The sequence below is a fragment of the Triticum dicoccoides genome, chromosome 5B (genome assembly GCF_002162155.2).
Source record: "Triticum dicoccoides isolate Atlit2015 ecotype Zavitan chromosome 5B, WEW_v2.0, whole genome shotgun sequence".
NCBI classification, from domain to species: Eukaryota; Viridiplantae; Streptophyta; class Magnoliopsida; order Poales; family Poaceae; genus Triticum; species Triticum dicoccoides.
In genome coordinates, this window is record NC_041389.1 from 666,520,619 (window position 1) to 666,535,264 (window position 14,646).

The window sequence follows — 14,646 nt, forward strand, 5'->3', positions numbered from 1 at the left end:
TCGTCGTCGTCGCCGCCGAGCCTTGCCCCGACGCCGTCGCCCGACGCCATCGCCGCCGAGACCTGACCCGACACCATAGCCCGCGCCCTCGCCCGACGCCGTTGCCGCTTGCCGCCCTGCCCCGATGCTGTCGCCGTCGCCACTCGCCGCCCCGGCCCTGCCCCGACGCCGTCGCCGTCGCCGCTCGCCGCCTTGCCCCGACCCCGCGCCCCTGCCCCGACTCACCTTGGTCCGGCGGCGCCCTCCCCTGTTTTTCTTAATATATGTGATAATTGTTTTTGTTCATATATATGATGATTTTTTTTTATAGAATATGATGTTTTTTCAGATTATACATATATTATTTTTTATAGAATATGATGTTTTTGCTTTTTTATAAAAATGTATATATGTTTGTATGTTCTTTGTGTATATATGTTCATATATGCAAAAGTTAGATTTAGTACATTTTAGGTTACTTTAATTTTTAGAATTTTTTTAAATATCTAGCTAGGAATTAGGAAGAAGAAGAAAAAGAATGAGAGGGGAAAAAGGAAAATAAGAAGAGGAAGAAAGGAGAAGAAGAGGAGAGGAAGAAGAGGAGAAATAAATAAGAAGAGGAAAAAAGAAGAAAAAGAAGAGGAGAAGAAGAAAGGAATAGAGGAGAAAGAAAAAAAAATAGAAATTTCTATTTTTTTCTTCTTTCTCCTCTATTCCTTTCTTCTTCTCATTTTTTTCTTCTTTTTTTCTTTGATTGCTTCTCTTCTATTCCTTTCTTCTTCTCCTCTTTTTATTTCTTCTTTTGTCTTCTTATTTTTTATCGGGTATGTCGTTGTCGATATACCCCCTCCCGAGAACTTCAACACGAGGGGGGGTACCGATATACCCCCTATCCGATAACATTATTTTCCCATGTATATGTATGTCGCGTCGTTGTCGATATAACCCCCTCCCGGATAACTTCGACATGAGGGGCGGTCGATATATATACCCACTCTCGACCGTGATAACTTATACCACGGGAGCACCCCCCTTGGCCCTCTCGCTCGACCAAAACTCTCGAGGACACCCAAACCCTAGAGAAAAAACGATGTTGGTCTCCTACCCCCTCCCTCCGCGCCCCTACCCGACAAACTCTCTCGAGGCCACCCAAATTTACCAAGTTAAAAGAGCGTTGTCATCGAGGCCACCCAAAACCCTTGAAGCGTTGTGTCGAGGCCACCCCAAACCCTTGAAGCGTTGTCTAGGCCACCCCAAACCCTAGAGAAGCAGCGTCGAGGCCACTAACATGATTCCTTATTGTGATTAGCTAGCTAGTTCTATGTTTGCCACTAATATATATCCATTTGTACTATGTTTGAATAATAATTGACATGTTGTCAATATTTGTAGAAACTATGGAGCACTCCCGAGACGAAGCAACAGAAGAGATGTTGGGGGAGATAATCGCACAAGGAAGTGATGTCGCTGCATCATTTATCAACGACACCGATGGTCAGGAAGGACCGGGTGAAGAAGAGGGCTATGTTCATGATGGCTCCGGTGACCCATTAATGCCGGTACAAGAAGAGGGCTATGTTCATGATGGCTCCGGTGACCCAATGGAGGTACAAGAAGGAGATCGTGCTGACTGCTCCGGTGACCGAACCGAGTCCGGCCAGGTATATATATATTAGTTAAGCCCGTGCTGACTAGTTAATTGATGCATTCATTGTTTTCATATGTACACATATTAATTAATCATCTTTCTTCTTTTTCTCTAGCCCTCCGGATCAAGCTCAACTTCGGTAAAGAAACGAGGCCCGAAGAAAAAGTTGCGCTCGGATGAAAGGTTTGAGATCACAGTAATCGTGCGCGATGGCAAGCCGATTGAACCCATCCGGACAAGGAATGCATTTCATGCTCGGTGCGGGGTTCTTGTTAGGGACAAGATCCCGATCAGCATCCAGCAATGGTTAAAGCCAAAGAAGGAAGACCCTGAGGCGCCGACGTCTTATGTCTCTGATATGCAGAAAGAAGATCTTTGGACAACGCTTAAGGCAAATTTCACCCTAACGCCAGAGGAGGATCTAGAGAAGCCAGTTAAAGAGAAATTGATCAAGTCTCATGCTCTTAAGAAGATGGCAGGACTATTCAGGAGGTGGAAGAATGAGCTGAAAACGTTTGTCGACAAAGAAGAGACACCAGAATTCATCGGAAAGTATGAGAAGATCAGAGATCAATGGCCCGCATTTGTGGCCCACAAGACGTCGGAAAAGAGTAAGAAGATGTCAGCGACAAACAAGATTAATGCTGCAAAGAAGAAGCATCACCATCGCACGGGGTCAGGTGGTTACCTCAAAGCCCGACCTTTGTGGGACAAGGCTGAGAATGACCTGATTGCTAAAGGGGTCGAACCAGAGACATTGAGATGGCCAGACCATTGCCGGACTTGGTTCTTCGGGGTTGGCAGAACCGTGGACCCTGTATCAGGGAAGTGCGTTTGGATGGAAGAGCAACTGTGAATACCCTTCAGGAAGCTTTGGCACTATATCGCCGCAGCATAGGAAGGGACGTTCGTTCCAGACAGAGAGAAGGACGAGCTCACAATGGCCCTCGGGAATCCTGTGCACCCTGGACAGACACGAGGCACGCCAGGCTCCCTTTCGTGGAAGGCTGGGTTTGCGGACGCAGGGGGTTACAAAACCCAGGAGAGGAGGAAGAAAGTGGAGCATAGCCAACTGCAGGCGCTGCACGAAAGGGTACAAGGGCTAGAGGAACGAGAAGCAGATCGCAAGCAAACGACCTGCCGAAGCTTCCCCTGAAGCTACCCCGCCATCTCAGCGGAGAAGCAGCGTGGATTCCACTGAGCAGACTCAGCAGCTGGAGCCTGTCTTCACGGGCTACCCTGTGGATGCTATCACACAGTCTCAACATTGCCACCTTATGACGCGATGGATGACATTGAAAGTCAAGGCGGCTGTTGGCTCTGTTATACCTAATGAACCTGGCTCAACCTACCACGGCCAGCCGATTCCAGAAGGATATGCTAGGGTGATGGTGGATCAAATAACGGATGGATTTGAGGACCTTGAGCTTGACCACCCTATGGGTGAAGGGGAGATTCGGCTGGGTTCTTCTCTGAAGACTCCATGCCTATGGTGGAAGGAGCTCATCAACCTTCCGAACTGAACGCCTCCGCCTCCTCCTCCTCCTCCGGCAAGTCAGGGCACTCCGCCTCCTCCTCCGCCTCCTCCTCCGGTGAGTGATCAGGGCACTCAGCCTCCTTCTCTGGCGCGTGGCGGCACTCCGCCTCCTTCTCCGCCTGCGCCGGCGTGCCCGAGCAGCCAGCAGCCTCCTCCTTCTCTGCCTCGCCAGCAAGGGCGGAAGAGACCTGTCGGTGTCAAAACCGGCGGATCTCGGGTAGGGGGTCCCGAACTGTGCGTCTAGGCGGATGGTAACAGGAGACGAGGGACACGATGTTTTTACCCAGGTTCGGGCCCTCTTGATGGAGGTAAAACCCTACGTCCTGCTTGATTAATATTGATGATGTGGGTTACAAGAGTAGATCTATCACGAGATCAAGGAGGCTAAACCCTAGAAGCTAGCCTATGGTATGATTGTTGTTCGTCCTATGGACTAAAGCCATCCGGTTTATATAGACACCGGAGAGGGCTAGGGTTACACAGAGTCGGTTACAAAGGTAAGAGATCTACATATCCGTATCGCCAAGTTTGCCTTCCACGCCAAGGAAAGTCCCATCCGGACACGGGACGAAGTCTTCAATCTTGTATCTTCATAGTCTTGGAGTCCGGCCGATGATGGTAGTTCGGCTATCCGGACACCCCCTAGTCCGGGACTCCCTCAGTAGCCCCTGAACCAGGCTTCAATGACGACGAGTCCGGCGCGCATGTTGTCTTCGGCATTGCAAGGCGGGTTCCTCCTCCGAATAATTTATAGAAGATTGTGAACACCAGGATAGTGTCTGGCTCTGCAAAATAAATTCCACATACAACCGTAGAGAGAATAATATTACACAAGTTCAATATGCTGACGTATTTTGTGGCGTAACATCACACCACTACCAAGCCTTCAAATTGTTTTTATTGTTCCATCTCAGCGCGTTTAGCAAGGCGGTTCCCTTGGCACGTCTTGTCGAAGCAGAGATCGTGTTCCCCTTATTCCGGGATTCCCATCAATACGGACGTGGGTAACCCAACCGCGCCATTGATTGCGGCGCTTGGGAGATAAGCGAGTTTTATCAGGCCGGTGGGGACGCATGTTTCCGTCCGCCCATATAAGGGGATAAAGATCCAACCTTTTTACCTGCGCCTTCTTCCTCCTTGGCTTATCCATCTCTGCGAACTCGAGCTCTAGCGCCCAAGCCCGCACATCTCACCTCAACCTTCTCCAAATATGTCCGGAGCGGGAGGCAAGTGGATGGCCTCCTCCGTCACGGAGGGGCATATCCAGAAGCTGCGCAGCGCCGGATACTTGTCCAGCGACATCGCACATCGGCTCCCCGACGAGGGAGAGCTCATCCCCATCCCCAGGCCCCATGAGAGGGTTGTATTCCTTCCCCATTTCCTCCGCGGACTGGGCTTCCCACTTCATCCCTTTTTCCGGGGGCTCATGTTCTACTACGGCCTAGATTTCCATGATCTGGCCCCAAATTTTATTCTCAACATCTTGGCGTTTATCGTCGTGTGCGAGGCCTTCCTCTGCATCTAGCCCCACTTCGGCTTGTGGCTCAAGACCTTCAGTGTCAAGCCGAAGGTTGTGAAGGGCAGCCAAGCGGAGTGCGGAGGCGCCATGGTGGGCAGGATGTCCCACGTTACGTGGCTGGAGGGCACCTTTGTGGAAACCATCAAGGGGTGGCAATCGGGGTGGTTCTACATCACCGAGCTGCGTGATCCCGAATGGGCAGCGGCCCCGAATTTAGATCCGGCATCCCCACACGGCTCACCTCCTGGAAAGAGAGCGGCCGGATTTGGGGCGATTCGGAGGAGCTGACCGGACTCCAAGCCTGCGTCCAAAAGCTGGTGGACAAGAAGCTCAAGCTTGTCAACATAGTCCAGGTCATGCTCATCCGCCAGATTCTCCCGTGCCAACGACGGGGCTTCAATATGTGGGAGTTCGATCCAGCGCAGCACCAGACTTTGAATGGGCTCTTCGACACTACGTACGAAGAGGTCTGGAAGGTGCTGTTCAAGGGCGCCGAGGCTCCCGCATCCGCTACCGAAGATCGCGGATTCAGCTTGCAGCGTCCAGCTGACGAGGTAAGTGATATTGTCCTTTACGGGATGCTTGTTATTCATAGTTTGACTCTATGCGGGATCTAAACTCCCTTTCCTTTGACAGGACTGGCTGAAGAAGGCCGCACAGGCTATCTGCCCGGCCCCATTGCCAGAGGACCCAGCTGACGCCCGCCTAACGGGGTTGTTGGCTCCGGCACCCCACGTGGTGCCGAAGAAGAAGGCCAAGAAGAAGGCCACGGGGACTCGAAAGAGTTCCCGTTTTCAGGTGCTATCGGACGATGAATCCGAGGCCGACTCCTCCCACCAAGGCGAGGAGGAGAAGAAGAAAGCCTCTCCCCCAGCGGGGGGAGGGAAGAAAAGGAAGGGCTCCCCAACAAGGGAGGCCGAAGGGTCCAAGAGGGGAAAAACTCTTCCCCGGACTGTTCCGCCAACGCCAGTGACGACGACGAGGACTGGCCTCCAAGGGCCAAGCCTCTGGCGAGATCGTAAGTATCCGGACTCTCGAATAACTTCAAGGTTTTCATTTTCCGCCACATTATGTCTTTCTAATGCCGCATACAACCCTGCAGTCTGCCTAAGGATGATCTCCCCACTTCGTCGAGCGGGTCCTTAGGGGCGTCAGATATGGATTCTCTTCCGACTGCCTCCTCCCCCCGTGATGCGGACGATGCTGAGGTGGGATCCCAAGAAGGGACCCACCAGGAGGAGAGGGCCCCGGAGGTGTCGCAGGACAACCTCCCGGACTTTGCACCGGACTCAGCCCCGGAACCCATAGTGGCTCCGGAGTCCGGCGGGCGACCCCTTCGTAAGAAGGGCAAGACCGCGACGCCGGCTGCCTCCGTCCAACCGGAGGTGCCGGATAATTTGCTAGAGGCGCTCAATAGCGCCTCTATTGAAGAGGAACACCGCACTGTTATGAGTGCGGTGATTCAGAAAGTTCAGCTCGCCAAGAATGGGCTGACCGAAGCCTGCAGCAGCCTTCTAACAGGCTTTGAGGTAAGAATTTCAATATATGTAAAATGGTACCGCATAGACAGTAGCCCCTGATGCTCGGTTCGGTGTTCAGAAAGAAAAGCTGGACTGAGGATCTTTAGAAAGATAAACGCAGGAGTCATGAAAATATGTCAATATGGGATTGCAGGCTGTGCTGCTGACCTCTGCCGCACTGACTGCGGAGGTCAATACTTTGAAGGAAAACCTCGAGCGGTCCGAGAATGAGCTCGGCCATGCCAAGAAGCAGCTCGAGGAAAAAGAAGGTGAGTAATACCTTATGAAAATTGTACCTTACAGAAAAGGATTTGGTTGCAAGAAAAATGACAAGGATAACTGGGGTATTGCAGGGGCCACGAACGAGGTGGCGACCCTGAAAGAGGCGGTGGCCGCGGCCGAATGCAATGCGGCTGCGGAGCGCACCAAGCGAGAGAAACAGGAGGCGCGGGTGGCGGAGGTACAGCAAGAGCTCCAAGATCTCGTGAAGAAACACGAGAGCCTGGAGCGTGACTCGAAGACTCGTGAGTCTGAGCTTGCAACGGCTCTTGAGAGTGCCAAAGCTGCTAAGGCCGAAGCCTACAAGGCCCTCCAGGAGATAGAGGCGGTGAAGAAAATAGCAGCGGGTAAGGCATTTTTCATGCAAAGTAAGCATGTGAGTGTTAATTACCTGTTGCTTACCCGAATTTAGAGCTCTCCAGGAGCGTTCGCAGATCTTCCCCGTAGCGTGTCCGATGCTACCGCATTCTACCGGGCCGAGGAGGGGAGCTCAACGGAGAAGGTCTTCTGGTCTCAGTATGCTGAGGCCGGACATCCGATGCCCCTTAGCGACCAGCTGAAGCAGCTGGTCGAGCTCCACAAGGCGGCCGAACAGGCCATGAAGGGCCTCATAGTTCGGCTGTGGCCTAAGGAGGCTATGCCTGGGAGCTACTTCGGCCTGGTGCGGCGGCTGGTGGATGCGTGCCCGTGGGTTGAAGTTATCAAGCACTCCGCCTGTATCGAGGGTGCGCGTCGGGCCCTTTCCCGCGCAAAGGTGCACTGGGGCAAGATGGATGCCCAGAAGCTTGTGACGGACCCCCCACCAGAGGGCAAGGAGTATCGTACGCCCGAGATGTATTATAAGAGTGTGCTGAAGGGCGCCCGCACTATTGCGGATGAGTGCTCCAAAGATATAATATTTGAGTAGACTCGCATTTTGTTATCCTGTGCGCTGAAAACTTGGTTCATATGTGCTAAGCAACGCTTGTTAATTTAAAATATTACCTTCTGTGCGGCTGTTTATCAAATCTGAGAGATGGCAAGTCGTCGGCTTCAGCCCCCATGCCATGAGTGCTGGGGTGTTCGGGATAAACTCGAGCGCTCTTGTTCCCATTTTTGGGTCCATCTAGGGAGGCGCTCAACACAACGAACAAGGCAACCGGACTTATAATGCTTGAACACTCTCACTTAGCCATAGAATTCTATAATTTTAAATTTCGGTGAAGCCCCTAGTTTTCCGAAGGCCGAATTTGGGGCGCTATCCACGCCTTGACCGGACAGAATCCGGCTCCTCGCTCGAAGCGGCATAAGTCTTCAGGGACTCGCAAAGAACCTCTCGAACAGCGACCAGCTCTCGCCTCATCATGACGGTCAGTTTTAGCTTTCTCCACTGAGGCGTTAACCCAGCTCAACTGGGGTGCAATCGCAGTGGGTCTCCCAGTGCTACCTTAGCCGATAAAACAGAACGTAAGGTACCAAAACATGGGAGCCGGGCAAACCCAACTATTGACCCAAGAACATGATTCGGAGCCGATGCATATAATGCTATAAGTTCGGGGTGCCGCACTTGTGAAAGTGTTCGGACTTATCACACCATAACACGGGAAACATAAGCCCCTAGTGTATTTAGCCGTACCAAAACATACGGATGCAACATGTCATAGATGAACATATGTGTAAGAAAGAAATGCAATTAGAAGCAAAAATGTGCTGCATTGCTTTTTTCAATAAAAACTGTTGTAAGTGCAGGACGATACAAGTGGCGCGGTAAGCAAGGGATGGGATTGTTTAACATGTCCCCCTCCAGGGGTAGGCTACGGAATAATGCATAAAACAGATTTAATTCTCATGATGGAGACCACCTGGGTTTTCGTTGTAGCCTTTCTCCTTCCCTAGCTGTTGCATCGTGGGTTCGGCATGTCTGCTGCCGGACAGGGCCTCTGACGAACGGAGTCCTGTAGGTAAACAATAAAAGGAAAAGGAAAATAAACGACACACTTAAGAGCCCCTGGTGCGGTTGAGCCACAGTCTGGCTTATCGTGGTCGAGCTCCTTGCCCCATGCCCATGGTATCTTCAGAGCGTAATGGAGTACGCGAAGGGTCTGTCTTAATGTTTTACAGGGGCTGGGGTTGGGGCCGCACTGCTACGCGTGCTCGGAACGTGCCAGGTGGTCGTGTTGTAGGTTACTCCGGGCACGCTTAGCTGTGTCCGGCCGCTTGGCAGCCGGATTCGAGAATTGCCTTAAAAGGCTAATTTGTACTTCTGCCACGAGAGCCGCTGTATGTTCCTCCGTTCAGAGGGAGCGTTCAGTGTTTCCGTTGACCGTGATGACTCCTCTAGGGCCTGGCATCTTGAGCTTGAGGTATGCGTAGTGCGGCACCGCGTTGAACTTTGTGAACGCGGTACGTCCGAGCAAGGCATGATAGCCGCTGCGGAACGGGACTATGTCGAAGATTAACTCCTCGCTTCGGAAGTTATCCGGGGATCCGAAGACCACTTCCAGTGTAACTGAGCCTGTACAATTGGCTTCTACACCTGGTATGACGCCTTTAAAGGTCGTCTTGGTAGGTTTAATCCTTGAGGGGTCTATGCCCATTTTGTGCACCGTGTCTTGGTAAAGCAGGTTTAGGCTGCTGCCGCCGTCCATCAGGACTCTGGTGAGATGAAATCCATCGACGATTGGGTCTAGAACCAATGCGGCGAACCCACCATGGCGAATGCTGGTGGGGTGGTCCCTTCGGTCAAAGGTGATCGGGCAAGAGGACCATGGATTGAACTTCGGGGCAACTGGCTCCATCGCGTATACATCCCTGAGTACACGCTTCCGCTCCCTTTTGGGTATGTGCGTGGCATATATCATGTTCACCGTCCGGACCTGTGGGGGGAAACCCTTCTGTCCTCTATTGTTCGGCGGTCGGGTATCTTCCTCGTCGTCGCTATGTAGCCCCTTGTCGCTGTTTTCGGCAATTAACTTGCCTGCCTGCTTGAACACCCAACAGTCCCTATTGGTGTGGTTAGCTGGCTTTTCAGGGGTGCCATGTATCTGGCACAAGCGGTCGAGAATTCGGTCCAAATTGGACGGACCCTGAGTTGTTCTTTTGAATGGCTTTTTTCCGTTGACCGGGTTTAGAGCCTCTGAATCCGGCATTGACTGTCGTATCCTCACTGTTATAGCCGTTAATGCGGCGTTTGTTTTTCTAGCGACGCGACCTGCCACTACGGTCCTTGATATCCGGACTGCCAGAATTTTTGTTGAGGTTGTTTCTGCGTGCTAGCCAGCTGTCCTCACCCGCACAGAAGCGGCTCATGAGTGATGTAAGGGCTGCCATGGATTTCGGCTTTTCCTGTCCCAGGTGCCGGGCAAGCCACTCGTCGCGGATGTTATGCTTGAAGGCCGCGAGGGCCTCGGCATCCGGACAGTCGACGATTTGGTTTTTCTTGGTTAAGAACTGTGTCCAGAATTGTCTGGCCGATTCGTCTGGCTGCTGAATTATGTGGCTTAGGTCATCTGCATCTGGTGGTCGCACGTACGTGTCTTGGAAGTTATCGAGGAATGCGGCTTCCAGGTCCTCCCAACTCTCGATTGACTCTGCTGGCAAGCTGTTAAGCCAGTGCCGGGATGGTCCTTTAAGTTTGAGTGGGAGATATTTGATGGCGTGGAGATCGTCTCCACGGGCCATGTGGATGTGGAGGAGATAGTCCTCGATCCAGACTGCAGGGTCTGTTGTGCCATCATAAGATTCAATATTGACGGGTTTAAATCCTTCTGGGATTTGATGATCCATTACCTCATCTGTGAAGCACAGTGGGTGTGCGGCGCCTCTGTACTGGGTGATATCGCGACGGAGTTCAAAAGAGCTTTGTCTGTTGTGTTCGGCCTGGCCGGACTTACTGTGTCCGGGGTGACGGTAATCGTCACGTATCGTGGGGCACCCACGTGATCCATAGATCGATCTTGATTGTCTTGCCTTATCCTCCAATATGTCTCGCGGGTCCGGAGTGTTCCCCTGTGGCCTTGTGCTTTTCGAGCGATGCCGGGGTACGGGTCTAGTGAAGGGCCTTGAGGCCTCTCTGTCGCGACCACGGGGTGGTCGATCAGCCGTATTTTCTCCTGGTGAAGCGGGATCATATGCCTCCACCTCTAATCGGGGGAGCAGCTTACGTTTGGGGTAGCTTTTGGAGGGGCGTTCGAGTTCATGCTCTTCGGCCGCGAGGACTTCGGTCCATCTGTCGGCTAGCAGATCTTGATCAGCTCTAAGCTGCTGCTGCTTTTCTTGAGGTTGTTTGTCGTGGCCATAAGCCTGCTTTTGAAACGCTCCTGTTCGACGGGATCCTCAGGCACGACGAATTCGTCGTTGTCGAGGCTTGCCTCGTCTCCGGAGGGAGGCATATAGTCCTCTACATCTTCTTCGGCCACTCTCTCATGAGGGCTGGCGTCCCCCTCCTCCTGTGCTGGATCTTGCTGGAGTGGGTTGTCTTCGGCGCTATCCGGTGTATTATTGTCTCCGATGCCGTAATCCTCATTCTTGCTATGGCGGGATTTAGAGCGGCGCCGCTGACGCCGGCGCTTGGGCTATTTCTTGGAGGGGTCATCCTCCACTATTCCTTCGCCGTTCCCATCCTTTGGGATATCCACCATGTATATGTCGTATGAAGAGGTGGCTTTCCAGTGCCCGGTGGGCGCTGGTTCTTGGTCGTCTCCGGCATCGTCGTCCATACCGTCGATGTCCTCAGAGTCGTAATCTAGCATGTCGGTTAGGTCGTCGACAGTGGCTACCAAGTGGGTGGTGGGTGGGCTCTGAATTTCTTCGTCGTCCGCATCCCAACCGTCCTGGCCGCAGTCCGGCCAGGCCTCTTCTGATAACGAGAGGTACTTTAGCGAACTCAAGATGTCGCCAAAAGGTGAGTGTTGAAAGATGTCCGCCGCGGTGAACTCCATGATCGGCGCCCAATCGGATTCGACTAGAGGGGGCGCGGGAGGTCCGGAGTCCGGCAAGGAGTCCGGCGCCTCGGAGTCACGAGCTTCATGGGGGACAAGATCGGTGTTCGGCTCTATCGCCGTAGAGGTTGCAGCCCCCGAGGTGGTGTCTAGCCATCCATCCTTGGTCTACGCAGCCGGCTCCGAGTCGAAGATCGGAGCGGGTTCGAGTGCGGCCTCCAGGGTACTGTCTGGCTGCAGAGCTAAATCATGCCCATCATGACAGTACGGCACGATCGGCTGTGACTCGAATCCGTCGAGGATCAAGTCCCCGCGGATGTCAGCCGTGAAGTTCAAACTTCCAAATCTGACCTGATGGCCAGGGGCGTAGCCTTCGATCTGCTCCAGCTGGCCAAGCGAATTGGCCCGCAGTGCGAAGCCGCCGAATACGAAAATCTGTCCGAGGAGGAAGGTCTCACCCTGGACTGCATCGTCGTTGATAATCGAAGAGGCCATCGAGCCTATCGGTGACGACACAGAGGAGCTCTCAATGAAAGCACCAATGTCGGTGTCAAAACTGGCGGATCTCGGGTAGGGGGTCCCGAACTATGCGTCTAGGCGGATGGTAACAGGAGACGAGGGACACGATGTTTTTACCCAGGTTTGGGCCCTCTTGATGGAGGTAAAACCCTATGTCCTGCTTGATTAATATTGATGACGTGGGTTACAAGAGTAGATCTACCACGAGATCAAGGAGGCTAAACCCTAGAAGCTAGCCTATGGTATGATTGTTGTTCGTCCTATGGACTAAAGCCATCCGGTTTATATAGACACCGGAGAGGGCTAGGGTTACACAGAGTCGGTTACAAAGGTAGGAGATCTACATATCCGTATCGCCAAGCTTGCCTTCCACGTCAAGGAAAGTCCCATCCGGACACGGGACGAAGTCTTCAATCTTGTATCTTCATAGTCTTGGAGTCCGGCCGATGATGGTAGTTCGGCTATCCGGACACCCCCTAGTCCGGGACTCCCTCAAGACCCGCCGCCGCCCCGGCTGCTCTGGCGCATCGTAGTCCTTCTCCTTCGCCTCGTAAGCAAGCATGAAAGAAGATAGCTGCAGCCGCTCCGTCTGCTCCGGCGTCTTGCAGTACAGCCAGAGGCGGGAGGCAATACAGATACGGTCCATCTCTCAAGCCTCTAGAGAAGTTACCATACGAGAGGACCGAGGAGGAAAACGCGAAGATCGTGCAGACCGAAGTGAAGGACTTCTTTGAAGGGTTGAAAGCAAAGAGACATCCACCTCCGGAGGAGAAGGTAGATCCGGTGAAAGCAAAGCGCACTATCGATGCCCTGAGGAAACCACCAAAGTCTCCGCCGAAAACCAACTATGAGCGCATTACTGCAAAGACATATCTTGAAGCTAACCGGTCGGGAAGTACTGTCAGTGATCAAAGGTTAAAAGAACGAGCAGCTGGGAAAAAATTGCCCAGCTCGGCGAACAAGCAAAGCAATCGTGCCCCCCGCTCAATGTGTCTAGCAACATCGTCGCCAATGCTCCGGAGACGGTGCCCGGTTATAACAATCTTGGAGATTACCTGCCTGATGATGTACATTTTGATTTCTTGGAGGTGGATAAACACAGATACGAGTACGGGAAGCCTCTCGTCAAAGATGAAAAATCTCTAACAACGATGATGCGAAGATTCCATAATTGGTAGATAAAAACCTGCAGAGAGTCTGGGGGGACGAATACTTTGTATCTGAGAATTAAAGAGGAGCACGACCTCGTTGGAACTGATCTGTTACATGTTCCATTTGAGGATTTCTTCGAGTTCTTCAATCAAAAGACCCTCGATAAATTAACGGTCTTTTGCTACTGTTTGTAAGTACTATTTCTGTCATTAAGTCTCTATATATAGCTCGGCTCTTTCATTGCATGTATTTATAATTAATTATCCTCACTATATTATGCAGATTAAAGATCGTCGAGTGCAAAAAACAAGAAATGTATGATATTGGGTTCATTAACACAAATATCATAGATGAATTTCAGGTTAAAAAGAAGGCCGCAGAGGCCGAGGCCAACTTGCTACAATCGTTGATCAAAAATGAAAACAAAGATTTAATACTCTTTCCTTACAATTTCAAGTGAGTGTTACTGTCGTGTGCACATTCGGTTTCCCTTATTACTCGAGCGAGGTTATAGTAATGTAATTGATGAGTTATGCATGCGTGCGCAGCTTCCACTATGTTCTTCTGGAGATTAAGCTTGAGCGGGGACTAGTAACCGTCTTAGACTCGAGACGAAAAGATCCCGAAACCTATGCGGACATGACTAAATTGCTCAACAAGTAAGTTCAATCGATCATTATCGCACCATATCGACAACTTTTTGTTCGTTTCCTGATATCTCAAGTAATAATAATTTTTTTCTTTGTCTTGCAGGGTTTGGAAACAGTTCACCGCAGAAGCTCCGGGACTGCCGAAGGAGCTGCGATATACATACTCGAAAGTAAGTACTACTAGCTAGCTAGTTGCGCGCATCTCCCGTTTATTCTATAGCTATACTTTCATCAATGCTATTTATAATGCTTCATTATCAGTTTGATTGACCTCTATTTCTCGTAAAGTGCTTGTGGCAGGAAGAAGGAATAATTTCTGTGGATACTACGTGTGCGAGTTTATCTACAACGCGACTTTGAAAAATAAGTGGGGCTACTCTAAAAGACAATATGAAGTGCGTAAGCAATAATATTCACAATTTCATTTTATTACACCATCATTTCTGTTGAGTTTCATTCATATATGTATTAACCCCCTTCTTCAAATTAGACGTGGCAGATGCGGAATGAACTCCTACCACAAGATCGCATGAAAGCAATTCAAGAGGAATTGGTGGGATTCTTTCTTGACCACGTCATCAATAAATCCGGAGAATACCATGTGGAAGTTGATTTCAAATGCTAGGGGATTGTAAGAGATCTTACATATTGTATATGTATGTAGCCAGTAGCGTCGGATAGATAATACGAAAACTTGTTATTCGACCAATCTCTCGGAGAAGGAGAGGTCGATCGATCACTTCTCTCGGTATGCATGACGAACTTCTGTACTTGATGGTTTCCTTCATTTTCTTACTACCTAGCGTGTCGACGACCTCTCTATGTACAGTACGTAGCGTCGACTAAGCATGGACATAAAAGAGGACACTTCTCTCTATTAATTAGCTAGCTAACACAATATATGAAACACCTTAATTAACCCCC